Below are 12,500 nucleotides of genomic sequence, written 5' to 3' on the forward strand. Positions count from 1 at the left end.
TTTGGCAGTACCTTGCAGCATTGATTGTTTCTCCAGGTTGTAAGGTTTAGAACAGAATAACACCACGACTGTCCCAGAAAACAGTTCCCATTATTTTCTTTGCTGACCGCATGACTTTGAATTTCTTCGCGACAGGTGAGGATGGATGTTTCCATGTCATCGAATCTTGCTTTGTTTCTGGGGTGCAATGGTGCAACCAAGTCTCATCACCGGTGACTATGCTGTCAAGAAAAGTCACATCGTACCCTAGAAAGTCTCCGCCGGCGTTGGCAGTATGCCCGTGAACCCTGCGTGAGCTCTTGCTTCTTCTCAAAAGTTCCCTGCAGATGTCCAATCTTTGTTCTTTATGATTGTCTGTCAATTGCTTAGGAACCCATCTTGCGCTGACTTTTCTGTAGCCAAGTTCATCAAATACAATTCTATGGGCAGAAGTTTCCAAAATTTCAAGACTGCTTGCGATTTCATGAAGTTTCAACCTCCTGTCTTGACGAATAAGCTCATCAACTCGCTTCACATTGTCTTCTGACGTCGCAGTTATCGAACGCCCTCTCCCTTCCCTGTCTGTCAAGTCGGAATGGCCGGCTTCAAACAAATTACACCAGTGATAGACTTGTGTACGGCGTATAACATGCTCACCATATACACTCTGAAGTTCTTTATGAATTTCGGTAAGATTCAGACTTTTGGCGTTCAAAAAACGTATGACAGCTCTGATTTCCTCCTTTGACCAAGTTTCCAGGTGGGCCGCCATCTTTAAAATCGTCTAAAAATTCATTGTGCAAAATGATGCACTTCATAATTTCTGGGAATATCCGTAAGGAAATAAGGAATATCATGTCGTTTACAGAATTAAAAAATCTCCACTGGTTGCTGGCAATGGGCATTTTTCGGTTATTTCTGAAAGAGCCCTCGTATATATATACGAGTAATTGATGACTCAAGCGATATTATGTATTAACCAATCAGAATAGACGTTGCCATTTCGCCCGTTCCATCCACCTCACTTATTATTTTTGCCAATGAAAAAGTCACTCATTCCATAATTCTTATTGTGCTACATACAAAAGTATACGGTTCAAACAGTTTTTCAAAATGCCGAAACGATGTAAGTATGGAACTTGTAGCCTCTATAATCGCTACCCCGAACGTTTGGTCTGGAGAATATTTTTATCAGTCCCCAAAAGCTCATTAAGGCGTCATGAAAATGGGGATGATCTATAGATAGAATAAAGATGACGTCACTCAGGTCCTTGTTATTGGGTTTTTTTTGTTTTTTTTTGTTTTTTTTTTTTTGTTTTTGTTTTTTTGTTTTTTGGTGCCATCCACGTCAATGAGTAATTCTCACTTAACTGTATTAACCAGACTTTAAACGACTAAGATTACACATTGTTTTGTGTGTTGGTCCGTTATATTTCCGGATGGCGATGTTGTGGGTTTCTTAGCCAAACGCACACTATCTGCTTTTAACTTTTTTGCAAGTTTATCACAGCTACAAAAGAGAACAAAAATATCGACAGCAGTAGATAGTCTAATAAATTGTATACTTGAAACCAATCAAATGTTTTGACCCGCATTAATTTTTTGTGGTCGACCAAAAATACGTCTGAAAACATTGCAATCATCATCATCATCATCATCATCATCATCATCATCATCATCATCATCATCATCATCACCACCACCATAATTACAATACAATAACATAGAGGATCCTGAAAATGTAATCTTCTAACCCAATAACAATTAAGTAATGATAAACAAATGTATTTATTCTGAATGGCTAGTCCTCATGAGGCCCTTGTTTGGGATTTGTGAGCGTTAACTGGCATTGTTAGTGATTTTGGATTAACTGATTCTCACTTAGGGTGTGCTGGACTGTATGATCAGCAGATTTCAAACCATAATATTATTGTAATTATAATCATTATCATGGGGGGGGGGGGGGGAGTAGCTTAGTTGGTGCAATTGAGATTTTTTTTTCTGACTCCCTTGTCAATCCAGCAGTGATTGGTAGCTGGGTCTGTCAGCATTCTATCCTAATAGTGCATGGGCCAGTGGGCGAAACCCCCCCCCCCCCCCCCCCCCCCCCCTGGGGGAGTTTTCGCCACATGGTTTTTCTAAAACAGCAATATATCTTGAGTATTAATCCGGGGTTACCGTTTTTTTCAAGTGTCATTTACGAGAGTTACGGCCCTTGAAAGGTCATTAGGTGCAATTTTTTGTGAAATCGTTTTTGTGCATAAAATGGTTGTTTATCACCTTAAAATTGTTTCACATACAATCCATAATGGAATTTTATTGTAATTTCTCATTTTTTGCCTCATATCATAAAATATTTTACAAAGCCATATAGCGTTTTAAAATCTTTGATAGCTATTTTCTCTATAATTTGAAAAAAAAATCTATTACAGTGTACTTGTTTCCCTTCAGGATGAATAAACAAGAGGGATTTTGCACTAGCACAATTCAGGCATGCTTCAGGGACATATAACACAAATTAATCCGGGTGTTACAGTTTTTTCAAGTATCATTTACAGGAGTTATGGCCCTTGAAAGGTCATCGGGTGCAATTTTTCGTGAACTCATTTTTGTGCATAAAATGATTGTTTATCACCCTAAAATTGCTTCAAATGCAATAAATAGTGGAATTTTATTGTCATTTCTCATTTTTTGCCTCATATCATAAAATATTTTACAAAGCCATATAGCGTTTTAAATCTTTGATAGCCATTTTCTCTATAATATGAAAAAAATATATATTACAGTTTATTTGCTTCCTTTCAGTGATACATAAACAAGAGGAATTTTGTACTAGCACAATTCAGGCATGATTAATGGGCATATAACACATATACATTTGTAACATTTGACCTTGCTGTAGCAAAGAAAGCTTACGATATTGTCTGGCAAAACCCACAGCTTTACAAAACAGTCATTATTCACCTGGGTGTCTTTCACGCCATAATTTCATATCTTGGTGCCCTGGGAAAGCTCCAAAGTGGATCTGGTTTTGAAGAAATTGTGGCTGAAGCAGGGCTATGTGCACATGGTTCTATGGATAGGGTTATGAGTGGAAAGAACTACAACAGGGCTATACGAGTGCATGTGTCTGTTTTGGAGGCTCTAGAGAGCCTTCTGCTTGCAAAATTTGAGCAGGACACGGATTCAAAACTCAGTAAAGACCTCATGTCTTACATAAAGGAATTCACCGAAGGAATTTCAAGCCATACAGCTAATAAAATTCTCCAGTCAACTGTGTATGCTGAGTTATTTTCCCAGTATGAAGCCTTCAAAGAGAGTGTCCGCTCAGGAAAGTACGGAAAAACTGCACAATACTGGATCCAATACATGGACAGAGTTTGGCTTCTCCTCCAGTTTCTGCGAGCTACAAAGACAAACAACTTTCTTCTTCATATATCTTGTTTAAAAGAACTGTGCCCACTGCTTTTTACCATGAATCACCGCAATTATGCCAAGTATCTCAGTGTATATTTTGTGTCACTAGCCAACCTGATTCATTCCCACCGAGGGGCAGAAGAAATGTTACAAGATAATGGATTTAGTGTCTCCAGATCAAGGACGCCTGCTGGAAGAATAGCAGTTGATATGACCATTGGACAAACAATAAACAAACATGCAAAGACAAAAGGAGGTATTGTTGGGTTCAGCAAGAGTCTACCAAGCTATTACCGTTGGAGTGTAACAAGACACAATCGAGCAGAATATGTATCAGCAACCCAAAGAATGATCAGCAACAACAACTGTATAGATATAGACACCCACAAAGAATTGAGCCTTGCAGAAAAAAGACAAAGTGAAAAGCGAGTGCAAAAGATCCTCCAGGCATTTTCAGCATTTATCAATCCCTTTGAAGTTGAAGATGGTCTGGTCAGTCTAGCTTCAGGAATAAAAGTGCAAGAGGATGTTGCTGATGACCTGCTAGCCGTGGAAAAAACAGGAAAAAGATTGTTTGAAAATTTTGTTGAAAACAGACTGAAGGAAAAGACTGTAGAATTTCACAAGCCATTAGAAAGGAACAAGACCAAGACATTTGCATCATTGAGGAAAGTGGTAACAGTGAAAAAAGACATGAACGTGGTCAAAATCAAGGCACAAAGAAATTTATTTGGCCAGCTTCTTGTTTTGTCCCAAGAGCAGAGTGTTGATCTTCAAAAGGTTCTTCAATATCCTCTAACACCTACTCCATGGTCGCTGGCTTCATCAGATGGTTTACCTCTGAAGACCAACAAAGCAACTCTGTTGCACAAGCTCACGCCTGACAATTCATTAATGTTCGAGGATTATGCAAAAAAAAACAAACAAACACCGTTTACATTGTTGATGGCAATGCACTGTTACAAACTCTGTCAGCAATCCCAAATACATTTGGTGAAGTAGCCAAACTTACATTTTCCTCCTTCCCACAAGCAACTTGTGTACACTTTGTGACTGATACTTACATAGAAGATTCAATCAAAGGTTGTGAGAGATTGAGGAGAGGATCTTCTGAAGATAATGCATACTTGTTAAGAGGATCTGCAACAACAGTGCCCAGACGTTGGAAATCATTTCTCAGCTGCGTTGATAACAAAATATCCCTTATCAGGTTTCTCCTCAAGGAATGGGAAAGTAACGAATATGCAAAGAAACTGAGAAACAGGGAAATCTTCTTTGTCTGTGAAGAGAGATGCACCTTACTTTACAGTGACACGGATGAATTTACCACAGCTGTACCTTGTCTAGATCTCTACTCATCACAGGAAGAGGCAGACACACGAATTATATGCACTGTCAATATGCTTCCCGCCAACCAAACTGTGAAACAATTGTTGCCAGATCACCAGACACGGATGTCTTCTTACTTCTCCTTTCATTCTCAGAGACAATTGGAAAGACCCTGATTTTTGATACTGGCTGTGGCAACAACAGGCGACAAATCAATGTCTCTCAGATAGCAAAGACTTTGTCTAAACAGATGTGTGATGCATTACTTGGTGTCCATGCATTCACAGGCTGTGACACAACAAGTTGCTTTGCTGGGCAAGGAAAGCTGAAAGCTCTAAAATTTCTTCAAAAGGAGGAAGATCTTAGAATTCTGTTCTCCAGATTTGGAACATCAGCAGCTGTTTCGAGTAATGACTGTCTCATGTTAGAGTCATTTGTGTGCAAGCTGTATGGCAAAACCTCATGCACAAGTGTCAACAAAGTGAGGTATGACATAGTTCGCCAGCGTTTCAAAGGAAAGAAAGGTACCATCTCATGCAGTGGTGGAATTGATCTGTGTCAGATGCCTCCTTGTAGTCAAGTATTGTCACTGCACATATCAAGAGCCAACTTTCAAACTCTCATTTGGAGGAATGCAGTGGGCCAGAATCCTAGCATTCCAAAACCAGAGGATAACGGTTGGCAGAGAAATTCTGCAAATGAATTGGAAGTACAGTGGTTCAAAGATGCTTTCATTCCAGATGAGTTGCAGGAAATTGTGTATGAAGAAAGCTGCACCAGTACTGACGAAGATACATATGCCGAGGATGGTAGTGATAGCTTTGACAGTGATTTCCTTGACGACACTTCAGAGGACGAAGAGGATTTTGCTACTGATGATGAGGATATGTAATAAATTGGTGAGCAGTGCAAACTGTTAAGGAGTAAAGCATGTTTGAAAAACACATAAGGATATTGTTTTTATGTACTTACTGCATCTTGAATCAAGAATCCCTTTTGAGTATCAATTATTCTTCATAATATAACAATGCGATTTCGTTCAAAAGTCTTCGGTAATGATGCTTCACTTGGGTTGTGAACAAATTAGTCTTTTTTCATGATATATCTATTGTTTTTTACCACACCTTCAACTTACTTTTAAATGTGACAACTGGACAGCAATACCATGTTTAAAAAGAATGAAAATTATGATGAATTTGGCATCCCACAAAGTGGAGAAAAATTTAAGGGTTGCGTACACTTTTAGTTTTTCTTGTGACGTAGAAATATGAAGGTTGTTGTTGAGGCTTGGGCCATAGCTTTCTTCAGTGCTACATTTTTAATGAACATGCTGTTTTTGGCCATATTTAAAATAATTGTTGTGTAAAACACTGAAATAGCCCATAAGTTTAGATATGACACTTCATGAGATTACTGACAAATTGTTTCAACTTTCTGTGAATCTATATAATATTTACAAATTGAAAGCTTGTGCACATAGTTTGATAGTATATTCAATTTCCTTCAGTTTGATACCCAATTTGCATATATTTGAAGTAATATTGTAGTCTCCAGAGCCTTTGAAAGAAATGTTGTCTCTTTTTTGCAAGGGGACACAACTCACTTTTTTCAAAGAGCCATAACTCTCTTAAATGACACTTATTTTTACGGTAACAGTGGAATTTGTATGGCCAATAAGTTCTATTATTTGAAAAACATAGTGGCATAAACTCCCAAAGGGGGGGGGGGGGGGTCTAATTGGCCTAAGCACTATAAGTGTAGCAAGCAATTGCTATTGTCCGTTTCACTTTATAATAACCAACCGGGATAAACTCCGGCTCTACGGGCCTAATGCCACTGAAGGAGTACTTTTTGTATCATTATTATTATTATTATTATTATTATTATTATTATTATTATTATTATTATTATTATTATTATTATTATCATTATTATTATTATTATTATTATTATTATTATTATTATTATTATTATTATTATTATTATTATTATTATTATTATTATTATTATTATTATTATTATTATTGTTTATTATTATTGTTATTATTATTATTATTATTATTATTATTATTATTATTATTATTATTATTATTATTATTATTAATAATAATAATAATAATAATAATAATAATAATAATAATAATAATAATAATAATAATAATAATAATAATAATAATAATAATAATAATAATATTCCCGACACATAATGCATGGCAGGATGTCGTTGTCATATCTGTCAGCACAAAACAATAAAATGTTTCCAACTGTACAATTCACTTATCGACCCATTAGTGACATGTTTTTAATGACATAACCCCGTCTTCATGTCAGTTATCGACTGGCATGAGTTGAACATTGACCTTAACATGTCAATATCTCAAAGGCAATTACTGTGGCTCGACGGAGTGCGGAAATTACTGAGGGAAGAACAAGTACTTAAAATATAAATTTGGTAAAGTGTGTGTGTGTGTGTGTGTGTGTGTGTGTAAGTGATATATATATATATATATATATGTGTGTGTGTGTGTGTGTATATATATATCATCATTATTTATTATTATTATTATTATTATTATTATTATTATTACTATTATTATTATTATTATTATTATTATTATTATTATTATTATTATTATTATTATTATTATATTATCATTATTATTATTATTATTATTATTATTATTATTATTATTATTATTATTATTATATTATTATTATTATTATTATTATTATTATTATTATTATTATTATTATTATTATTATTATTAGCACGCCTTTTTGAACAGTTGCGCATACATAATATAACCGCCGCCCCCGTCCCTTTCTCTCTCTCTCCCTCTCTCTCTCTCTCTCTCTCTCTCTCTCTCTCTCTCTCTCTCTCTCTCTCTCTCTCTCTTTCTATTTCTCTTTTTCTCTCGCCCCCTTTCTTTCTCTCTCTCTCACTCTCTCCCTCTCTCTCTCTCTCACTCTCTCTCTCTCTCTCTCTCTCTATATATATATATATATATATATATATATATATATATATATATATATATATATATATATCACTATATTGAGAAAATAAAGAATGCCTGAATAACAATACACAACGGGATGTTGAAATTTTAAAATAGGAATAAATACAAAGGTATTTTTTAAAGTCAAAATTCTATCAAGTCCAATCGGGCCGTTAAAGAAACATTAAATGTAATTGGTAACAATTCTAACAATGATGATAATAATATATTTAAGATTCAAAGCGGTGTGTTTTTATTTTTAAATGAATCTAAGTCATGCAAGCATTCTGTGGTTTCAGTTCAATGCCTATATAAAAATAGAGTCAATGACGATCAATGGTCGTTTCTAATCCACGCCCTTCACGGTGTAAAAAAACTGAAAAGGTTTTTAAGCATTTCTTATTAGCTTACTTACTTGTTTTGTTTTTTTATTGGATCACAGAACAATAAAGAGATCAATGATTTTGGTGATAGCTTCCCTGGGTTACCTTAGATTAAGGCGTTATCCATTCTGACGAATAGAATAGAATTAATGTCACACTGTTTTTCCATTAGCTTATTGTTTCCCACTCACAATTCAATTTATTGATTTTGTAATTTAATTTAACATGTTCGATCTTTTCAATCCCCCACAGCGTAGTGGTGTTATCGAGCTGATAAATGACAAGGCTCACAAGACTGGAAGAAGAAAGAGGAAGCGGAAGGGGTGGGAGGGGGAAGGGGATATGCTAAGTTAGTTGTACAACGGACTGGCACACAAATCGGGTGGGTTCGATTCACACCCCATTTCTTGTTTGCCTATTTTTGAAAGATTGCCGAAACCAACCTTAAGACGGCAGAGTGGAATTCAATTTTTACAAATGAAGGCAACACAATCGTCTATACGTCTATTTTTCACAAAGATGCCGGGATAAACACTGCATTCATGAGCTCTAAAAGACCACCCTAATACTAATATAGAGTTCTATTCTTAACTTGTTACTCGGAGATCGACCAAGATACCAAGAACGGTTTTGTCGTTTTATTATATATGTGTTTGTTTGTTTTGTTGTTTTTGTTTTGTTTTGGTTTTGTTTTTTGTTTTTTGTTTTTTCTTTTTTGGAGGTTGGGGGGTTGTGTGCGTGTGGGTGAATTTTTTTTATTTGTTTGTTTGTTTCTCAATTGTTTAATTTTCAAAGCAAACACCGCTTTAAACCAGATAAATGATTTTTTTTCATGTATATGCAGGCATAAAGGTTATGGGGTGGGATTTTACATTGTTAGTTGATTATTTTGGGCAAAAAAAAATGGGGAAAAAAAAGGGAGGGGGATTGTTGGTGTAATACAAAGTGAATGTAGATAACATAACTTAATATATATTAATATTACTTATATTATTAAACTTACATAATTTTATAATTTGTTGTTTTTATCAATTCACCACTGTTTGAAAGATCAAAAGATATTACATTTCGGCTGTCACTGTAACTGATTAATGATTGTGCTGAACGCCATTATTGTATATCTAGGTAGAAAACAATAGTGAATTTTTTAATGCCTATTAATGCATATGTCATTCTTTCACGATCAATTCAAACAGATGGTTAGTGACATATTTGTATGTAAAGCAATGTCAACTATCCACTGCCGTGATAAACTACATGCAAAAAGGTATCATGTCCGTCCATGCTTTTTAGAACGGTTTCGGACCATAGATACGTGACGGGGTTCAAGATTTCTTTGAGATTTATGGTTTTTCTTAATTGTTCATTCTTTCTGTCCAGCCTGTTCCCATAATTTGTTTTCAAACTACATCTCTTATTGCTTAAATCAAAGAAATAAATGAATGTTAAAAACACCACCCTACCCACCTTCATAAACCTTTTTATCTTAAAGTAATACAAATGTAATAAATATAATCGAATCCCTTTATTCATCTATATTCATCCCTATGGATGAATATCCTTATCCAAGGGAATGCTGGAATAAACCAAGTACCAGCTGCAGATAAGCGAATCAGCGACGCAAAGTCAAGTCAGTTAGGGCGAGATGACTTGCTCACATACTAAGGCAGGTGTCCAATTCGGCACCTTCTTGATATCAAGCATTTGCCATGTCACTGGCCACATTTTGATAATTTTGTGTCGTGCAATATCATCAAAACGCAACATGACCGCAGCTTCTAATCTTGTCATACTACTATGGTGCAATCCTATAGGGTCGCAAACCCGCCAGGGAGCTTCGTCACAACGCAACGTTCAACTAGATTTCGGGCTCTTGACCACAACGGGTATACGTATATGTTAGACAGGTGGCAAGTCCCCACTGATGTAGTGAACGTGCCGTGGGCATGAGGCAGGTTCTCGACCGAAGTCGGTTCGATGCCACCCAATGTCTCCTCTAGCTGGCGGAGAATCCTGGCAACTTCTTCCCCAGTTTCGAGGAGTCGATGTCCTCGAGAGATTGAATTCGTCCGTGCAGCTCTGTCCGAAGTCAGGGAAGCTACGTACAAGGGTTACCAGGACTTATTTAGGCTCGAAACAGGGGCACCGTTCATTATACGCTTGAGAGGGGTATTCTCATTCCCTCTCTTTTAATCTATTTAAGCCAGTATTTTGTAATCGTCTCCCGTCGGACATCTGGGGGCTGGATTACTGCCATTATCGGGTTCCATTCTCATTGGCGCTGTTGCCAGCGTTCCCGACACATAATGCATGGCAGGATGTCGTTGTCATATCTGTCAGCACAAAACAATAAAATGTTTCTAACTGTACAATTCACTTATCGACCCATTAGTGACATGTTTTTTTATGACATAACCCCGTCTTCATGTCAGTTATCGACTGGCATGAGTTGAACATTGACCTTAACATGTCAATATCTCAACGGCAATTACTGTGGCTCGACGGAGTGCGGAAATTACTGAGGGAGGAACAAGTACTTAAAATATAAATTTGGTAAAGTGTGTGTGTGTGTGTGTGTGTGTGTGTGCGTATGTGTGTATGTAAGTGATATATATATATATATATATATATATATATATATATATATATATATATATAGCAAATGATAACGGTCTTGAAACATATCAGAGAGTGTCTCCAATGGAACTCTGTGGTACATGCCCAATGCAGCGGATGGGGCGAATATAATAAATTATTGAAAATATTTATATACCAGCAGAATATAAATATTGTACCTCGAATGGTATGAAAACCATTCGAGCTGTTTTTCACATCTTGTTGGAGTTTCTTGAATGTCAAACTGATAGCTGAACACTGAAATATCACCTATTATCCATCTTGGCCATTTGTTAATATCAATGTTATATCTAAATGGCTTAGGTAAATGACAATCCTCTGATCTGACCAGAAACATTCACAAGGAAACAACAAATTAATGTTGACTGAAATATACACAACAATTATTGAAAAGAAGATATCCTTTCTTTGATCTCCACAACACGCTAGTAAAACAGAATACTCTACCTAGTTAAAATCACACTCGACACCAATTATATTTCACGCTTCTTCACCCTGCTAACAAGAGAGTGAATAAAATCTCGAATCCTTGTTTGAAAATAAATAATGAATTCTTCAAAGCCTATAACGATCAGTGTAAAGTATATAAAGGGTAATAAATCATACCAGTGTCACAAATGCATTCCAAATTATGTTCCAGGAGTTGCGATTCATATGCAGATTGTTCCTTGTTTGGATATGCTTGCTAATGACTTGTATAAATATTTCTCTTGCGAGTATACAACATAATATATATATATATATATATATATATATATATATATATATATATATATGTGTGTGTGTGTGTGTGTGTGTGTGTGTGTGTGTAATATACATATTATGTTGTATAATTGTAAGGGAAATAGTCGATCATGAAAGGCAGAAGTTATGAGAGATTTCTATTTCAAAATGTGACAACCCCCCCCCCCCTCAATCCCCAGCCCCACCACCAAACTCCCCGTCCCAATCCGGTGTTGCGTCGAAGTAAAGAATGTGCTGAAAATTGAATTAAAAATAAAATGATCAGAGATACGATTCTTTGTTTTCTTTTACTTTTGTATTTGAACCGTTTAAGAGATTCCCATTAAAAGCATACATAAAATACCACAATTTAAACATAAAATCACAAGCTACCACATCTCTTTCACATAGACTACAAAAATAACACAGTTTAGCATCACATCAAGCTACCACATCTCTTTCACATAGACTACAAAAATAACACAGTTTAGCATCACATCAAGCTACCACATCTCTTTCACATAGACTACAAAAATAACACAGTTTAGCATCACATCAAGCTACCACATCTCTTTCACATAGACTACAAAAATAACACAGTTTAGCATCACATCAAGCTACCACATCTCTTTCACATAGACTACAAAAATAACACAGTTTAGCATCACATCAAGCTACCACATCTCTTTCACATAGACTACAAAAATAACACAGTTTAGCATCACATCAAGTTACCACATCTCTTTCACTCCGAATAATACAAGTTTAAGATGGTCGATAAACAAACTACAGCCTTAAACCAAGAACGGTTCGCATTCAAACAAAACTGATTAATGGCCAACAGACGAAATTAATCACCTGATCGAATTTAAATCTGGCAGTTATTCAAGCATAACAATGCCACACTTATCACTGCCAACTTGAAGTATATGACCGGCGCCTTTTTTTACCGTTACACAGGCTGATCATTCATGGCCAATTCTTTTTTTCAAATACTTGCACTAATCATACAGTTAGTTTTAGTGAGAACAAT

General features: G+C 35.8%; 1 protein-coding gene across 6 annotated transcripts in view; it reads right to left on the reverse strand.

Moving 5' to 3' along the window:
* LOC144965492 (uncharacterized) overlaps positions 1 to 12,500 on the reverse strand; it is a 52,703-nt gene that overhangs the window by 35,142 nt on the left and 5,061 nt on the right. The window contains exons 1-2 of one of the 6 annotated variants that reach the window (XM_078900885.1): positions 12,203 to 12,295; positions 10,903 to 11,453 (exon numbers count right to left, since the gene is read on the reverse strand). The exons of 1 other annotated variant lie outside the window; for it this stretch is intronic. The gene's annotated coding sequence lies outside the window, so the exon portion shown is untranslated. Of the gene's footprint in view, positions 1 to 8,139; positions 8,398 to 10,880; positions 11,475 to 12,202; positions 12,310 to 12,500 lie in introns of those variants that run through there. 4 more of the 6 variants (XM_078900889.1, XM_078900887.1, XM_078900888.1 and 1 more) reach the window with 4 other exon arrangements.

This window comes from Berghia stephanieae, chromosome 2 (genome assembly GCF_034508935.2).
Source record: "Berghia stephanieae isolate SIO BIC M18660-M18661 chromosome 2, UCSD_Bste_1.3, whole genome shotgun sequence".
Taxonomy (NCBI): Eukaryota; Metazoa; Mollusca; class Gastropoda; order Nudibranchia; family Aeolidiidae; genus Berghia; species Berghia stephanieae.